The sequence below is a fragment of the Erinaceus europaeus genome, chromosome 2 (assembly GCF_950295315.1).
Source record: "Erinaceus europaeus chromosome 2, mEriEur2.1, whole genome shotgun sequence".
NCBI lineage: Eukaryota > Metazoa > Chordata > Mammalia > Eulipotyphla > Erinaceidae > Erinaceus > Erinaceus europaeus.
Genome location: NC_080163.1, coordinates 93,391,638 through 93,404,894, shown reverse-complemented (window position 1 = coordinate 93,404,894; position 13,257 = coordinate 93,391,638). Strand labels below are relative to the sequence as shown.

At 38.8% G+C, this 13,257-nt stretch overlaps 1 pseudogene; it reads right to left on the bottom strand.

The window, feature by feature from the left end:
• Window positions 1-6,714: 6,714 nt before the first annotated feature.
• Window positions 6,715-9,574, bottom strand: LOC103117220 (small ribosomal subunit protein eS8-like; annotated as a pseudogene).
• Between the last annotated feature and the right edge of the window lie 3,683 nt (window positions 9,575-13,257).

Here is a 13,257-nt window from a genome sequence, read left to right as displayed (position 1 = left end):
TGATTTCCTGGATTGAAAGAAAATAGAACAATGTAGCTACTCCTCTTGATTTACAGAGAAAAGAGATTATTATGAATGAGGTGATTAGAAGCATTATCTTCTATATTGTTCTGTTTGGGTCTAATTTACTAACAGCAACAAAAAATACATTTTTGATTGGTACTTTCATTATATATTATGTAATTTACATGAAAAATACTTTATTATGCTTTTAATAGGTAGTCCTTCAGATTAATTTATATGGTATAAGATGATGGAAATGTAATTAAAAATTTTAATATTTATTTATTTATTTTCCCCTTTGTTGCCCTTGTTGTTTATCATTGTTGTTATTGCTGTCATTGTTGTTGGATAGGACAGAAAGAAATGGAGAGAGGAGGGGAAGATGGAGAGGCGGAGAGAAAGATAGACACCTGCAGACCTGCTTCACCACCTGTAAAACGACTTGCCTGCAGGTGGGGAACCGGGGGATGGAACCAGGATCCTTCAGCCAGTCCTTTCACTTGTGCCACGTGCCCTTAACTTGCTGCGCTATGCCCAACTCCCGAAATTTAATTTTTAATAGTATGTTTATTCCTTTACCATCTTTACAATTAGATCCTTTAAATACTGTATGATTACCTGCTTCACACATACATAAAATTATTTGTTTATATTTGAAGAATTATGTTCTCACTAATATACCATGTCAATGCTCTGAGATGCTTTTCTAAAAAATTTCCATTCAGATAGAGAGGGAACTGGAGTAGTGGTGCACTTGGTTGAGTACACACATTACCATGTGCAAGGATCTTGGTTCAAACTCCTGTTCCCCATCTACAGGGTGGGGGACACTTCATTAGCAGTGAAACAGCAGATCTTCACACTTCTGTTTTTCCTTCTTCCTTTGTATCTCCTCCCTTCCTCTTCTCTATGTCCTATCAAATAAAATAGAAAGAAAAAAGAAAGGAAAAAGTAGTCACTGGGAACAGGGCCAGTACTGGGCACCAACAATAGTTGTAGTGTCAGTAAATAAATTAATTGATTCTGGTTGCCATGGCAGGGCCAAACCAAATGATAGAAAAACAGAGAAAGACTGGTGTAGGGAAAGAGAGACAGAGACAGGGAGAAATACCATGGCAACAGAGCTATCTCTAGTGCCATAGTACCTACCCAGTGGTGCTGGACTTCAATCCTGGGTAATATGTTTGTCATGGGGACACATCCTACCAGTAAGTTATTTCTCCATTCCCTCTATCTTTTTTTATAAATGTACAAGAAATTTCACCAAAAAACTACTAGAAACTATCAATAAATTCAGCATAATGGCAGGATACAAAACCAATGTATATATATATATATATCTTTAGCATTTTTTGCAATGTATACTATGTGATATTGTTAAAAGAAAGAGAGACAGGGGGTATCCTATATTGTTGGATCATAAAAAAATTAGCAAAATGATCATCTGACCTTAAGCAATCTATAGATTCAATGCAGAGCCTATAAAAATCCCAATGGGATGTTTTAAGGAAATCAAACAATCCTACAATTCATGTGGCACCACAAAACAACAAAAACCACACAAATAGACAACAAAATTCTGAAAGAAAATAAAGAAAATAGAGGTCTAATGCTGACTTCAAATTATAATATAAAGCAATAACAGTTAAAAAACAGTGTAATATTAGAACAGAAATGTACTCAGTTCAGTGGAACAGAATAAAGAGTGTAGAAATAAATCCACATACATGGACATCTAATAATTGACAATGTAGTCAAAACCATTAATGAGGAAAAGAAAAGCTCTTTAACAAGTGGTGCTGGCAAAACTGAATATTAGACCCCATGTAGAAAAATGTATTAGACCATCACTTAATGCCATACGCCAAAATAATCCTCAAATAGGTTAAAATCTTGGATATTAGACTTCAAACTGGAAAGCCCATAGAAGAAACTGGTGAGATACTTCAAAACCTTACTATGAAAGATATATTTGGAGACTCAAACCCATTGGCAAGGAAAACTAGGGAGAGAATAAATAAATGTGACTACATCAGATTAAAAAGCTCTATATATCAAAAGCAACATCATGAAGATGAAAGACAATATACTAAGTGGGAGAAAATATTCACATATCATACATTGACAAGTGTTTGATATTAAAATACATATATAGAGAGAGATAAAAAGAAATCATACAGCTTAACAACAACAGCAAGCAACTCAATTAAAAAATGGTTAAAAGATCTCAAAAAAGGTAAGACCATAGACATCTGAAAAAATGCTTCACAGTAGAAAAAGACTGTTACACTGTTCGTAGGAATTAAAACTTGTACAACCCCTTTGGAAAACTGTATTGAGAACCTTAAGCAAATAAAAATGAAAATACTTAATGATTCAGCAATACTACCCAAATATTTGTCCAAGTGACACTCAGGCACGAGTTCAGGGGGATATAGTCACCTGTGAATTCAAAGCTGCATTATTCACAATAGCCAAAGAATGGAAGTAGTAGTATCCACAGGATACTACTTTATAGTCAAATAAGATGATATTATTTAGGGAGAAAATGGAGGCACTGGAGGTGATTATGTGTAATGAAATAAGTAAAAAGATGAAAGACAACTACCAAATGTGGAATCTAGAGAACTGTAATAAATGAATTTGCAAAAAACAAACAAATGAACAGAAATAAGCAAATTGTCTCTAGGACTTTATGAGAACTACGGTGGTTATTGCTGGGAGGGTGAGGACACAGAACTTTGATGGTGGGTGCTGTGTGAAACTAAACACTGTAGTCTTACAGTCTTGTAAAACACTATCAGTAATTAATAAAAAAATGTCTTTAACAACAACAAAAAGTACTCTGCATCATTTATCATCACAGAAATGTAAATTTAAAATATCCTTTCTGCTGTGAGAATGGTCTACATCAACAAAATAGGAAATAAGTGATGGTGAGGATATGGAGACAAAGGAACTCTGGTACTGCAGTTTGGAAATTTCAAGCGTTGCAATCCCTACAGAAAACCAGTATGGAGGATCCTTAAACAAATATACATGGAAATATCTTATGATCCAGCAATATACTCCTAGGCATAAATCCAGAGGATATTACAACAACTGATTAAAAGGGAGTTATTCACCCATATTCATAATTGTGCTAGTAGCCAGAGTATGGAAATACTCTAAATACCCACAGATAAATGGATGAAGAAGTTAAAGGATATATATTCTGTGCAGTACTACTCCATAATTAAAAAAAGATAAGATTATGTCATTTAGGACCCAATGAATGGAACTGGAGGCAATTATGCTAAGCGAAACAAGAGGTGAAAAACAGGATGATTTCTCATATATGTGGGTTGCACATAACTAAAGCAAATTATGTGAGGTGTATATAAATAAAACAAAGCCAAAAGAGTAGCCGAACTGTCTCAGTCTTTGTGAGAACTATGGTGGTCACCAAAGGGCGAGGGTACACAGAACTTTGTGGATGGTAGAGTGATTCAAATACACTCATATGTAAATCTGAATCTATACCCCTGAAAATTTATAATTCTGTAAGTCACTATTAAATCACCAGTAAATGTAATTAAAGGGGCCAAAGAAATAATAGCACAGTGGTGTAAGCAAGTGACCCACCAATGTGTCCTGGAGCTCAGCTTCCCCAGAGACACACCTTACTAGGGAAAGATAGAGGCAGACTGGGAGTATGGACCGACCAGTCAACACCCATGTTCAGCGGGGAAGCAATTACAGAAGCCAGACCTTCTACCTTCTGCAACCCTCAACGACCCTGGGTCCATGCTCCCAGAGGGCTAGAGAATGGGAAAGCTATCATGGGAGGGGGTGGGTTATGGAGATTGGGTGGTGGGAATTGTGTGGAGTTGTACCCCTCCTACCTTATGTTTTTGTTCATTAATCCTTTCTTAAATAAAAAATTAAAAAAAAAATTTTAAGTAGGGCACCAAAGTAAAAACCCTGTGGTGAGGGGTAGACATGCAGCTTCCTGGGACAGCGGGGGGTGGGAGTGGGTGGGAGGGATGGGTCATAGTCTTTTGGTGGTGGGAATGGTGTTTATGTACAATTCTAGTAAAATGTAGTCATATAAATCACTAATTAATACGAGAGGGGGAAAATTAATTGTATGTCTCAAAGTTTTTCAAAACACAAACTGAATCTTTTCAATATATAGGCTGTGTAATTGATATGCAGACTCTCTCAAAAGCCTAGATCAAGTAGATCAGAAGCATCCAATAGCACAGCTATATACAAGATACTGGGTACTGTACAGAAAACCCTAACAAAAGAACTTTTCAAAGTTAACCCAATTACCAATTAATGTGATGATAACATTAACTATCGATTGTCTTTTGGAACCCTAAGACAGCAGGAACCTCACATCTCCACTATAGAGCCTCTACTTTCCCCAGTCCTGGAACCCTTGGATAGGGCCCACTTTCCCGTATGCCTCTCCCAATCCATATCAAATAATATTGCATCTGCCAATCACAACCTAACCAACACGATGGCCACCTCAACATGCTTCACTTCAGACTGTGTCCAGAGACTTCACTTGTGGAATGACAACCCTTCAGCTTCATTACTCGGGTGAGACCTTTCCTTTCATAGTATACTCTAATTCCATCTCAGGTGGTTCACTTTCTAACAAAGTCCCCAAACCTAGATATACACCAGTTTCTGTGTGAGAGAGCATATGTTCACATGTATCCGTAAACTACTGCAAAATATATACCTGAAAGCAGAAGTACACTAGAGTTTGCAGTGAGTATCCCCCTAACACTTCCTCTCCACTATTCCAACCTTTGGGTCCATGATTGCTCAACAATTTGTTTGGCTTTGTATGTTAACTCTCTTTTCAGTCACCAGGTTCCAGATGTCATTAGGATGCCGGCCAGGCTTCCCTGGATTGAAGACCCCACCAATGTGTCCTGGAGCTCTGCTTCCCCAGAGACCCATCCTACTAGGGAAAGAGAGAGGCAGACTGGGAGTATGGACCGACCAGTCAACGCCCATGTTCAGCGGGGAAGCAATTACAGAAGCCAGACCTTCTACCTTCTATAACCCACAATGACCCTGGGTCCATGCTCCCAGAGGGATAGAGAGTGGGAAAGCTATCAGGGGAGGGGGTGGGATATGGAGATTGGGTGGTGGGAATTGTGTGGAGTTGTACCCCTCCTACCCTATGGTTTTGTTAATTAATCCTTTCTTAAATAAAAAAAAAGACAAAAATTTTATTATTTATTTTTCCTTTTGTTGCCCTTGTTGTTGTAGTTATTATTATTGTTGTTGTTGATGTTGTTGTTGTTGGATAGGACAGAGAGAAATGGAGAGAGGAGGGGAAGGCAGAGTGGGGGAGAGAAAGATAGACACCTGCAGACCTGCTTCACCACCTGTGAAGTACCTCCCCTGTAGGTGGGGAGCCGGGGGCTCCAACAGGGAACCTTTATGCTGGTCCTTGCGCTTTGCGCCAAGTGCGCTTAACCCGCTGTGTTACTGCCCGACCCCCCAACAAGTGACTTTTATATCTGTGGCACCACTATAAACCAGAGTGATTGGTGCTCTAACAACAAAGACAGACAACAATAGCACAAGAAACTGCAGGGACAGAAATCCTGCAAATCAGTGTAATGGTTGGTGTGAATTGAAGGGGACAAGGAGCGGAATAAGAGTAAGGAAATCAATTCAATGAAAGGTGGAAAAGCAATTATTAAATCTAGGCAAGTTTTTAGAAAAACCCTATTTAAAGTGTAGCATAATCAGTCCTGCTATGATAATTATGATTTTGAGAACACACATTTTGTTTAGGAGCAAGAGAGAAGGTGAAGAGTCAGCTATAGAAAAAAGAAAATGTTATTAAGGAATCATTTCTACTCATGAAAACACAGGACATAGGTCTTATTTGAGTATGCAAAACAGGGTGGATCATTAGAAAGGCCCACAACTTTTGTTCAGTAAATATAATGAAAAGATAAATCAGTCATTATTATTATTTTTTAAAAGATAATATTCTAGTGAATTTATTTGTTTTCCCTTTTGTTACCCTTGTTTTTTATTGTTGTTGTAGTTTATTGTTGTTGTTATTGATGTTGTCATTGTTAGATAGGACAGAGAGAAATGGAGAGAGGAGGGAAAGACAGAGAGGGGAAGAAGAAGATAGACACCAGCAGACCTGCTTCACCACCTGTGAAATGACTCCCCTGTAGGTGGGGAGCCAGGGACTCCTTAAGCCATTCCTTAAGCTTGGCGCCAAGTGCGCTTAACCCGCTGCCCTACCGCCCGACTCATTATTATTATTATTATTTTATTTTTAAGAACAATGAAGACCTTTATTATATGAGCCAAGAGAAGATGATTTATTTGCCTGTCTTCTTTTTCTTTATTTATTTATAAAAAGGAAACTGACAAAACCATAGGATAAGAGGGGTACAACTTCACACAATTCCCACCACCAGATCTCTGTATCCCATCCCCTCCCCTGATAGTTTTCCTAGTCTTTAACCCTCTGGGAGTATGGACCCAAGGTCATTGTGGGATGCAGAAGGTGGAAGGTCTGGCTTCTGTAATTCCTTCCCTGCTGAACATGGGCGTTGACTGGTAGATCCATATTCCTAGCCTGCTTCTCTCTTTCCCTAGTAGGGCGGGGCTCTGGAAAAGCGGAGCTCCAGGACACATTGGTGGGGTTGTCTGTCCAGGGTAGTCTGGCTGTCATGCTTTCTGAGCCTTGATTTTCCTCAGGTAAAACTCCAGCTCCTTGCCCTCTAGCACACAGCCATTTGCTTGGCCACAATGACCTGGTGTTGAAGTGATGTAAGCATAAAGTTTTCCCTGAGGGAACTGCTCTTCGAGAAGACTACTGATTTTGGCATTCTTTTTCCATTCATCATATTTATTCTGAATTTTTTTAAATAATTTATTTCTTTATTGGGGAATTAATGCTTTACATTCAACAGTAAATACAATAGTTTGAACATGCATAACACTCCCCAGATTCCCATTTAACAATACAACCCCCACTATTTCATTCATCATTTTTCATGGACCTGTATTCTCCCCACCCACCCACCCACCCACCCCAGAGTCTTTTACTTTGGTGTAATACTCCAATTCCATTTCAGGTTCAACTTGTGTTTTCTTTTCTGGTCTTGTTTTTCAACTTCGGCCTGAGAGTGAGATCATCCCATATTCATCCTTCTGTTTCTGACTTATTTCACTCAACATGATTTTTTCAAGGTCCACCCAAGATCAGCTGAAAACAGTGAAGTCACCATTTTTTACAGCTGAGTAGTATTCCATTGTGTATATAGACCACAACTTGCTCAGCCACTCATCTGTTGTTGGACACCTGGGTTGCTTCCAGGTTTTGGCTATTACAAATTGTGCCGCCAAGAACATATGTGTACACAGATCTTTTTGGATGGATGTGTTGGGTTCCTTAGGATATATCCCCAGGAGGGGAATTGCAGGGTCATAGGGTAGGTCCATTTCTAGCCTTCTGATAGTTCTCCAGACTGTTCTCCACAGAGGTTGGACCAATTTACATTCCCACCAGCAGTATAGGAGGGTTCCTTTGACCCCACACCCTCTCCAGCATTTGCTGCTGTTACCTTTTCTGATGTATGACATTCTCACAGGAGTGAAGTGATATCTCATTGTTGTCTTGATTTGCATTTCTCTGACAATCAGAGACTTGGAGCATTTTTTCATGTGTTTCTCGGCCTTTTGGATCTCTTCTGTGGTGAATATTCTGTCCAAGTCTTCCCCCCATTTTTGGATGGGGTTATTTGTTGTCTTGTTGTTGAGTTTGGCAAGCTCTTTATATATATTGGTTATTAAACTCTTATCTGATGTATGGCATGTAAAGATCTTCTCCCATTCTGTGAGGGGTCTCTTGGTTTGGGTAGTGGTTTCTTTTGCTGTGAAGAAGATTTTTAATTTGATGTAGTCCCACAGGTTTATACTTGCCTTAGTCTTCCTTGTAATTGGATTTGTTTCATTGAAAATGTCTTTAAAATTTATGCGGAAAAGAGTTCTGCCAATATTTTCCTCTAAGTATCTGATAGTTTCTGGTCTAACATCCAAGTCCTTGATCCACTTGGAATTTACTTTTGTATTTGGTGAAATACAGTGATTCAGTTTCATTCTTCTGCATGTTTCAACCCATTGTTTCCAACACCATTTGTTGAAGAGACTCTGCTTTCCCCATTGAATAGTCTGGGCCCCTTTGTCAAAGATTAGATGTCCATATGTGTGGGGCCTCATTTCTGGGCTCTCAATTCTATTCCACTGGTCAGTGTGTCTGTTCATGTTCCAGTACCAAGCAGTTTTGATGACAATTGCCCTATAATACAGTTTGAGATCTGGGAGTGTGATGCCTCCGGTTCTGTTCTTTTTTCTCAAGATTGTTTTGGCAATTCTAGGTCTTTTCTGGTTCCAGATAAACATTTGTAACATTTTTTCTATTCTCCTAAAAAATGTTCTTGGGATCTTGATGGGGATAGCATTAAATTTGTAGATGGCTCTGGGTAATATATTCATTTTGATGATGTTAATTCTTCCAACCCATGAACATGGAATATCTTTCCACTTCTTTGTGTCTTTTTCAATTTCTTTGAGTAGAGACTCATAATTTTCAGTATACAAGTCTTTCACTTCTTTGGTTAGGTTTACTCCTAGGTATTTTATTGTTTTTGTTGCTATAGAAAAAGGAACTGATTTCTGGATTTCAATTTCTTCTAACTTAGTGTTTGCATAGAGGAATGCCACTGACTTTTGAATGTTAATTTTATAGCTTGACACTTTACTGTATTGCCTGATGATTTCCAAAAGCTTCTTGTTGGATTCCTTAGGTTTTTCCATGTATACTATCATGTCATCTGCAAATAAGGAGAGTTTGACTTCTTCTCTTCCAATCTGTATCCCTTTAATTCCTTGCTCCTGCCTGATTGCTATGGCAAGAACTTCCAACACTGTGTTGAATAGTACTGGTGATAGTGGGCAGCCCTGTCTAGTACCTGATCTGAGGGGAAATGCTTCCAGTTTTTCACCATTGAGTATGATGTTGGCTATAGGTTTGCTATATATAGACTCTACTATCTTCAAGAATTTTCCATCTATTCCCATTTTTTGTAGTGTTTTGATCATAAAGGGATGTTGTATTTTGTCAAAGGCTTTCTCTGAATTTTCTTTGACTGCTTTTTGTTTAGGATCTCTTCCTCCTCAGGAATCAATTTAGTGCCCTTCTTGCGGGGCCAGGGCCAGTATGGTATTGTGCTGTCAATAAGCACAATGCAATTCTTCACCAGAGTTTTGGTTCTGGCCAGCTCATTGTTGGACGTATTGTAGACAACATCAGTGATCCTTGTTTTTGTGTGCAACTCTTGGAGACCTAGTAGAAGTTTCCCACGTCCAACCTCAAGGCCTGGTACTTCTTGTTGCCTCCCCAGTGAGGGCCAGTATTCATGTTGGCAGCCAGGAACCCCAACTCATACTTGAGCTTTTTGTGGTAGGGCTTCCTCTTGCCCCGGGTCTTGGGATGCTTGTGCCAGTTGTCCATAGAGATACTCATCACTTGGCACTGGCTGGAAAGAAGAACCATTAATTTTTGAATCGTGTGTGTGTGTGTGTGTGTGTGTGTGTGTGTGTAAGTTGACTTATTTAAATACAGTAGAAAAATCAATCTTTTTTAAATTAATTTTAATTTTTTTTTTTTGCCACTGTGGTTATCTCTGGGGTTTAGTGCCTGTACAAAGTCTCCGCTGCATTTGGTAACCATTTTTTCCTTTTTTGTTTTTCTAAAGAATGAGACAGAGAGATACTTGTAGTATCATTCTGCCGTGTGTGAATCTTCCCCCCTCAATTTTGAGCCCTGGGTCTTCACACATAGTCATTCATGTTCTATTGGATATTTTACCATCTGACCCCATCATTCTTTAAATCTGATAAGAAAAAAAGGTGTCTGAAAGTTTATAAATGACCTTTAATATGTAAAGAGTGGTTATCAGAAGAGATTATGGAATTTCATTTCCTAAAAGGATTAGATAAAATGATGAATATTTATCTATACTTTCTCTGATAGCTTGGGTTAGCTGAAGTTTGCTTGGAAGCCAAAAATAAATAAGTAAATAAATATAGCCCCTCAAACAACCTCTCTCCCCTGCTCCCCCTTTTAAAATTATAATAGAATTTGCCAATTTCCCTATGCTTAGGGAACCAGGTGGTAGCTTAACTCAGTTAAGCACAAGAACGAGGATTCAAGCCCCACAAGTTTCCACCTGCAGAGGGGAAGCTTCACCAGCATTGAAGCAGTGTTGCTAGTATCACTTTCTCTTCCCTAATCTCCCCTCCCTTTTCAATTTCTCTCTGTCCTATCAACTTTAAAAATAAACTAAGTGTGGAAGGCAAAAGAAAATATTCTTACTAAAAGGGAGAAATAATTATATTTTCCCATTATAGGTTAAATTTTCTTTGTTTCTGGGGCAGAAATATATCAGAGACATTTAGTTGCCAGGCATGTTTTCATTGAAGTTCAACAGTAATAAGCAGGACCTCTGACCTCCTAAGACTTGATGTGGGTGACCTTGGTTCTTGGGGTATCTTGGGACCAATCATACATGTTTCTCTTGGCAGGTTAATATTTTGATTTCCTTTAAGTTTTAAAACATCAGTCTGGCATTATTGCGCAGCTGATCACTGCTTGGTGAGTGGGCAGGCAAGAGGGGAGTAGAATAGAATGGAATGAAATGAATGAATAGATGTGGCAACACTCAGTAACATTCCTGTTGTCCCCACAAACTAACAAATGGCTTCCAAATTCGCATAATATTCTCAACAAAACCAAAGTCTTAAAGAGCCCTTTCTAGATTAGCTTCCCTGGTCAGCATCTACGACAAATCTCTTTCATTGTGATTCTGGGTGTAGTTTCTTAAGTTGTAGTTTCGGCATCATCTATATCTACATAATTAACTGTTTTTGAACCCATTCTAGACCTTCCAGGTCAGAATCTTGAGGTTGCAGGAGTAAGATATCTGTGTTGTTAAGCTTTACAGGTGATTCTGACTGTACTGAACCCAAAGGATCACTCCTCGTAGGTTGGGTGAGAGTTATCATCTGTTTAGAGAATTCCAACTTTCCCCAGGTATTCCCCTGTCACACATCTCAAATGCAGACCCATTTTGAGACAACTAAAGGAAGATACAGTTAATTTACCTCCCACTCATCAGTCTTTCTCTCTACCATCCATTCTGACTGAATTGGCATCTTTGGAGAGTGACTATAAATATTCCATCTGCTCAGATTTTTTTTTTTCCCAGACAGTGGAGTTAACACCATCTTCCCACTTTTGCAAACCAAAATAGCTTTTCTAGTTTGCCTGCTTCTAACTGCTAAGTATGACATTTCCAGACAGCCTGTGTCTCAAAGCCACTTGACTTTTCACAAGGGGATTCCATTGTCCCTAGTTGTCCTTTATGCAAGTAGGTTAAACAAAAAATTATAATGCTGGGAAGAACCTTAGAAATAATCTGGGGAGTCGGGCTGTAGCGCAGTGGGTTAAGCGCAGGTGGCGCAAAGCACAAGGACTGGCATAAGGATCCCAGTTCGAACCCCGGCTCCCCACCTGCAGGGGAGTCGCTTCACAGGCGGTAAAGCAGGTCTGCAGGTGTCTAGCTTTCTCTCCTCCTCTCTGTCTTCCCCTCCTCTCTCCATTTCTCTCTGTCCTATCCAACAACGACAACAACAATAATAACCACAACAATAAAACAACAAGGGCAACAAAAGGGAATAAATAAATAAAATAAATATTAAAAAAAAAGAAATAATCTGATCCACTTCCTAATTTTGTGAAAGCAGACACACACAAAAAGAGACACATGGAAAGAAGGCAGGAGGGGCTGGGAGATAGCTTATCAGATAGCACTCACATAATTGACTATGTGTGAGAACCTGTGTTCAAGCCCACAGCCACCACCACACTGGGGCACCATGCTAAGGTGAAGCTTTATGAGTGGTGGAATGATATCTCTCCTTCTCTTTCTTTCCCTGTGTCTTAAAAAACAAACAAACAAACAAACGAATAAATAAAAAGAGGAGGAAGAGGGGTGGGGAGAAAAAAAGGAGGAGAAGGAAAAAAAGTTTGGAGCAGAGGATTTGTGTAGTTGTAAAACCTCAGAAGCAAAATGAATATGGATATATATATATACATGGTGAGAGAGAGATAGGAACATAAAGAAAAGGCAAGAAACACTCACAATTATTGAGTCCTTACAATGGACCAGAAAGATGCTGTAGAGGATTTTTTTGTGTGAGATTGTTATTTATTATGACTATTATTATTATTTTACAATTAACTTTCAAAGTGGACAAAACTGTAATTATTTGTATGGATAAAGAAGTTGAAACTTAGAAAAATTAAAGAAATTTGCAGTCCTTTAGTTAGCAGATACTGTGGATCGTGGACTGAATCTAGGCTCTAACAAAGTAATACTAAATATCACTTATGAAGTAGTTAATATATGTTATAATTATAAGCACTGCAGTTTTATGAGATTATATAAAAATTTGCCACAAAAAAAATCCTAATGTAGAAGTGGTGCTGTGGTCATTTTACGGAAAAACTGAAGTACAGACAATTAGAAATGTACCCAAGGCTACCCAGTTAGCAGGTGGAGGATTTTTTGACTCCTTAACTGAATCAATTCTCTGGAGAGATAGAAAATGGAGAAAGTAGTTATTATACAAATAGCATATAAACAGACTTCAGGAAAGGATTGGGAGGAAGGAAAGTTAAAAAATAAAAAAAAACAGCAACCTATCTACATTAATTGTTTGAGCAGAAGGTGGGGAAAGGAACTGAAGGAGTTCTGGTTGACTGTATTTTGTTTCTTTCTCTCTTTCTTTCTTTCTTTTTTTTTAATTTTTATTTATAAAAAGGAAACACTGACAAAAACCATAGGATAAGAGGGGTACAGTTCCATACAATTCCCACCACCAGAACTTCGTATCCAATCCCCTTCCCTGATAGCTTTTCTATTCTTTATCCCTCTGGAAGTATGGACCCAAGGTCATTATGGGATGCAGAAGGTGGTAGGTCTGGCTTCTGTAATTGCTTCCTCGCTGAACGTGGGCGTTCACAGGTCGATCCATACTCCCAGCCTGTCTCTCTCTTTCCCTAGTGTGGCGGGGTTCTGGGGAAGCGGGGCTCTAGAACACCTTGGTGGGGTCGTCTGCCCAGGGAAGTCAACTTGGCATCAT